The sequence below is a fragment of the Schistocerca nitens genome, chromosome 4, assembly GCF_023898315.1.
Source record: "Schistocerca nitens isolate TAMUIC-IGC-003100 chromosome 4, iqSchNite1.1, whole genome shotgun sequence".
Taxonomy (NCBI): Eukaryota; Metazoa; Arthropoda; class Insecta; order Orthoptera; family Acrididae; genus Schistocerca; species Schistocerca nitens.
In genome coordinates this window covers 217,537,957-217,544,300 of record NC_064617.1, presented here as the reverse complement: position 1 = coordinate 217,544,300, position 6,344 = coordinate 217,537,957, and the positions used below count along the sequence as shown (strand labels likewise).

Below are 6,344 nucleotides of genomic sequence, written 5' to 3'. Positions count from 1 at the left end.
TGATGCTGTAAACAGAACCTGGATTCATCCGAAAAAATGACGTTTTGCCATTCGTGCACCCAGGTTCTCATTGAGTACGCCATCGCAGGCGCTCCTGTCTTTGATGCAGCGTCAAGGGTAACCGCAGCCATGGTCTCCGAGCTGATAGTCCATGCTGCTGCAAACGTCGTCGAACTGTTCGTGCAGATGGTTGTTGTCTTGCAAACGTCCCCATCTGTTGACTCAGGGACCGAGACGTGGCTGCACGATCGGTTACAGCCATGTGGATAAGATGCCTGTTATCTCGACTGCTAGTGTTACGAGGCCGTTGGGATTCAGCACGACGTTCCGTATTACCCTCCTGAACCCACTGATTCCATATTCTGCTAACAGTCATTGGATCTCGATCAACGCGAGCAGCAATATCGCGATGCGATAAACCGCAATCGCGATAGGCTACAATCCGACCTTTATCAAAGTCGGAAAAGTGATGGTACGCATTTCTCCTCCTTACACGAGGCATCACAACAACGTTTCACGAGGCAACGCCGGTCAACTGCTGTTTGTGTATGAGAAATCGGTTGGAAACTTTCCTCATGTCAGCACGTTGTAGGTGTCGCCACCGGCGTCAACCTTGCGTGAATGCTCTGAAAAGCTAATCATTTGCATATCACAGCATCTTCTTCCTGTCTGTTAAATTTCCCGTCTGTAGCATGTCATGTTCGTGGTGTAGCAATTTTAATGGCCAGTTTCAGTGAAATTTGGTACACATATCACTTCCTAGCTTCCATAAGAGTGAGGGTGAATAGGGTAGGTAACCCCTGACATCTAGGGTGGCCCGAACAACAATCATATTGTGTAGATAGTATCTGAATGCATTCCAAGGAATATACATGTGGGGGGTCATGGCTAAGCAGAGAGCGAGGGGAAAATGAGATGGACAGTGAGAGCAGGAGGATAAAGTGGATATAGGAAGGATGAAGAAGGAGATGAGCAGATAGAGGTGGGGAGATGAGAAGGGCAGAGAGAAGGCGGAGGACGAGAAAATGGACAGACACAGGGAGAGGAGGAGACTGAGATGGACAGAAATAGGGGGAGGAGCAGATGGAAGGAGAGAGGAGGAAATGGACAGAAGGAGGGACAGGACGAGGAGATGGACAGAGGGAGGGAGTGAATTAAGATTTGGACAGAGAGGGTTGAGGACGAAATGGGAAGAGGTAGGGGGTGGAGGAAGTGAACAGTGGGGTGAAGAAAATGGTCAAAGAGGGGAGATGGAGGTTGGCAGAGAGGGAGGAGAGGAGGAGATGCGCTGATAGAAGTCTGGAATAAGTAAATCCTTGAGCATTGCTGGTAATCAGGTGATACAAGAATGAAACTTCTTTCTTGTGGGATCATCGCTACAATTCACTTGTTAGTCGTTTTCTGCTAGTGTACAAGTTCATATTGTGCGTCCTGTAATATCAATTTCTAAAATATTCATCGAACTGTTTTCAAATCATTTTTGCTATTAGTTACAACATTTTTTACAGAAAGACGGTAATCATGGTTTAGTGCTATGTAAAGTAATGAGTCTACATTGTTGGTACTGTTCAGTTTCAGTTTAAATTGTCTTGCTAAAGATCAAACTATGTGGTAAAGGTACCTATTTGTCGGCCCTTTCATTGCCTCACTGTATATTTTAGCTTTTTTTTTATGAATTTCAACTTTTATTTACAGCCATTCTTGATATCATGCAATAACCAATTTCAATATACTGGGTGGGTATAATTAAACTGACGGTGTTCTGAGTGCTGCAGAGCGGGCTGTATACACCGCACGACGGTAAAACATCGTAGGTATGTTCATTAACCGGTGTGCTCAAAGAGCAGGATGAAAACAATAATAGTTCCACTTTCTGTCACCAGGATAAATATGGCACTGTAAGTAGTTAGAATGTGAAACGTATACTGTTTTGACGTGAGTATGCTGTTTGTCACTGGGTAACGCATGTTGATTTCCTTTCTGAAATGACTGTTGGTGTAAAGGGTTAAGAAGGTTAAAGTCGTCTGCACATATGCAATGGCTATTGAGAAGAAAGATTATGCACAGTTGGGAAAGTTGTTTTATCAAAACGTCAGCAATAGCAGCGCTGCATAATGGGAATATCGCCAACAGAAAAAACTGTGAAGAGATGACCTAAAGAATACGATCAAGCAATTAGAAGAAACAGGTGAACTTCTCTCCCCTAGTCAACAGTTCAAAGGATTTTGTATCGCATTTTACTTTGGTATCCTTACAAGATTCAGAATGTCAACCAAATGAAGCTCCAAGATAGTTATAAAGCCGTGATTTTGCCCTTCGTCTTTTGGCACACAGCCGGCCGAAGTCGCCGAGCGGTTCTAGGCACTACAGTCTGGAACCGCGCGACCGCTACGGTCGCAGGTTCGAATCCTGCCTCGGGCATGCATGTGTGTGATGTCCTTAGGTTAGTTAGGTTTAAGTGGTCCTAAGTTCTAGGGGACTGATGACCTCAGAAGTTAAGTCCCATAGTGCTCAGAGCCACTTGAACCATTTTGGCACACATGGAAAAGAATGACTAATGGCTGGGAAATATTCTTAGCACGGACGAGGCATATTTTACTCCACCTAGTGCCGTAAAGGCACAGAAATGTCCCCTATGGTATTCTACTCCGGCACATGTACAGAAACGTCCAATGTATTCTGCTTATATGACTGTGTGATGGCGGTCGTTGTGGCTGAACGGTTCTAGGCGCTTCAGTCTGGAACCGCGCGACCGCTACGGCCGCAGGTTCGAATCCTGTCTCGGGCATGGGTATGTGTGATGTCCTTAGGTTAGTTAGGTTTAAGTAGTTCTAATTTCTAGGGGACTGATGACCTCAGATGTTAAGTTCCATAGTGCTCAGAGCCATTTGAACCATTCTTTTCGCTTTGTGGTGCAGTTTCACAAGATCCTTCATTCTCGTGCCATTTTTCTTCGAGGAAATGACACCTCACGGGTCTGCACGTTATAATGGTCTCATTGTGCAAACACACGATACCAGCTTTGCAAGAACGCAACTGTGCCCGCACCGCTATTTTCATACAAGATTGGGCGACACCACATGTCGCATGCCAGGTGAAAGATTTGCTTCGAGAAACCATCAGTAACGACAACATCGCCTCTAGGCAATTTCAAGATGTGTGGTCTTCCAGATTTCTCGACCTACTTCCACGCAACCGTTCATTGTGGGAACATTTGAAAGATTGTGTCTATCAGGGGTTAGAAGGTTGGCATATGACGACATATCCCTCTCATTACGCCGGATACACTGTTAGAAACTGTCGATCTTGGGGGAGACCGTACTGAACACATGTTGTGACTTGCGACCATATCATAATAAACGTTCCAGAACCACTATTGTCCCGTGTTTGATCATTCCTCCCCTTTCCCTGCATCACATCACATTCTGGCTATTTACAGCGATATATTTTCACCTGGTGGCAGAAAGGGAACTGTTATTTTTTTCGGAATACTCTACGAGTGCACCGATTAATGAATATGTCTACAATGTTTCAGCGTCCTACGACGTATACAGTCCGTACAGCCGCACTCGATACACCGTCAGTTAAATTATAACCACAGAGTAAAACGATATAAGCTTTTTCACAAACTCTTTGCTAAGTCACTGTCATTATTGTGTCGTTTGCTCTCAGCCAACAGCATTTGTTGGCGGGTTTCTAGTGAAGTGTCACTTCCTTGTTCGAATCATGTTGACCTTTACTGCGTCTTGTCTGTTTCCGGTATAAATATGGTTAAGGTATAAATGGTTCAAATGGCTCTGAGCACTATGGGACTCAACTGCTGTGGTCATCAGTCCCCTAGAACTTAGAACTACTTAAACCTAACTAACCTAAGGACATCACACACAGCCATGCCCGAGGCAGGATTCGAACCTGCGACCGTAGCAGTCGCACGGTTCCGGACTGCGCGCCTAGAACCGCGAGACCACCGCGGCCGGCGGTTAAGGTATATATTTCGATTTCCCAGAGTTTTGTTAATTTCGTATATGTTTATCATCTCCTATTTATCCATCTTAAATGCAAAAATCTGCTTCATCTTAGAAAAAAAAATCCCGAATCTGTGTCTTAAAGTTATAATACGTCATATATGTCATATATGTCTCCCTAAATTCCTATCTTTTATTAAAAGAAAATGGTTCAAATGGCTCTGAGCACTATGCGACTTAACTTCTGAGGTCATCAGTCGCCTAGCACTTAGAAGTAATTAAACCTAACTAACCTAAGGACATCACACACATCCATGCCCGAGGCAGGATTCGAACCTGCGACCGTAGCGGTCACGCGGTTCCAGACTGAAGCGCCTTTAACCGCACGGGCACACCGGCCGGCTATCTTTTATTCATAAAACGTTAATTTTAAGATTTTCTTTTCTTAGTTACTTTTAACTTTGTAAGTATTTAAACCTGCAATATTATTAACTCTTATTAAAAACAATAAATAACAAATAAATTTCACATTCTGTACATGTACAATTTCGTATTGTGTAAGTACAACGTATCATAGTAACCAGGTGGCATATCATTTCTAAATGACAGCAAGTAAATAAATAAATAAAAATAAATGATATTAAGTTGGAGATATTTTCGAAATGACATGAAGTCATCTTTGTTTGATGGGGAGCTATGTTGTTGAGCAGACTTTGCCATCTACAAGAATTCAATTAATATCAATTCAGTTTACATTCAGAGCTGAAGTATAGTATTCCATGTCAGATCACCTGGCTTTGTTTACAAGTATCGCTCTGCACACATGTATTTTGTTGTGTTTATGCAGAGTGGGATGGATGCAAAGTGACTGTAAATTCATAATTGCTTGGAAGCTGGTTACTGAATCAGCTTTAACTTCATTTCATTCCGCACTAACTTAAATTCACCGATATTAAGTGTTTTGGTGTGTAAGACTACTTTTTTACTGATTACCCTGGATTTTGTATCCACTGAAGTTTCCTTGGTTTGTAAGGCTGAGTACAGTTAGATTATACCCACGAGCTTGCAAACTGTGCCAGTTGTCCTTAAAAGTCAGTACATTCATGACTGAAATGATGTGTTGCGAGCTTACTTCCCAGAAAGAAACAGTGCGTTTACTTGTATCATTTCAGTGTGCTACACTAATGAGCCGCACTCTTGTCTTGCTGTGGAAGTCAAATTCGTTCATAGTCAATTTAATAAATCATCACTCAACTGGTGAGCAGCATTGAAAATTATAAATAATAGCCGGCCGAAGTGGCCGTGCGGTTAAAGGCGCTGCAGTCTGGAACCGCAAGACCGCTACGGTCGCAGGTTCGAATCCTGCCTCGGGAATGGATGTTTGTGATGTCCTTAGGTTAGTTAGGTTTAACTAGTTCTAAGTTCTAGGGGACTAATGACCTCAGCAGTTGAGTCCCATAGTGCTCAGAGCCATTTGAACCATTTTTTTATAAATAATAATCAACATAAATTCTATGCATGCTAGTTAGCTTTTAGGAGTCGAGTGATATGGGACTTGCGGTTGCACTGCTTCACTGAACTACTGTGATAACATGTACGACGAGAAGTAAAAAATTTATTAAATAATCTATCAGGTAATTAATAGCAGTGGCAACGGCCTTGGCGCAGTGGATACACCGGTTCCCGTCAGATCACCGAAGTTAAGCGCTGTCGGGCGTGGCCGGCACTAGGATGGGTGACCATCGGGGCCGCCATGCGCTGTTGCCATTTTTCGGGGTGCACTCAGCCTCGTCATGCCAATTGAAGAGCTACTCGACCGAATAGTAGCGGCTCTGGTCAAAAAAAAAAAAAACCATCGTAACGACCGGGAGAGCGGTGTGCTGACCACACGCCCCTTCTATCTGCATCCTCAGCTGAGGATGACACGGCGGTCGGATGGACCCGATGGGCCACTTGTGGCCTTTAGACGGAGTGCTAATTAATACCAGTGAGGTGAAAAAATTCATGGGACACCTAATGTTGAGTTCGACCTCCTTTTGCCTCATGTAGTGCAGCAACTCGACGTGGAATGGACTCAACAATTATATGGATGTGTGGTGCCTGTCCTTTCGGTTCCAATATGTCTGTAAGAACAGGCACCACACGGAATGCGCAGCTGTGATAAATATTATGTAAATTGAGGGTCAGGAGGGGGAAAGGAAAGGAAAGGAAAGGAAAGGAAAGGGAAGGGAAGGGAAGAAACTACTGATGTCAGCTGCATCGGGTCTTTATGTGGAATCAGCGGGCAGGAGTGAAAATGTGTGCCAGATCAGGCCTCAAACCCAGGATCTGTTGTTTACTAGGGAGGTGCGTTAAACATTTCGCCATCCAGACCCAGAG

General features: G+C 43.9%; 1 pseudogene; it reads left to right on the top strand.

Annotated features, from left to right (window-relative positions):
* Positions 1-5,614: 5,614 nt before the first annotated feature.
* On the top strand, positions 5,615-5,732 carry LOC126254088 (5S ribosomal RNA; annotated as a pseudogene).
* Positions 5,733-6,344: the final 612 nt, after the last annotated feature.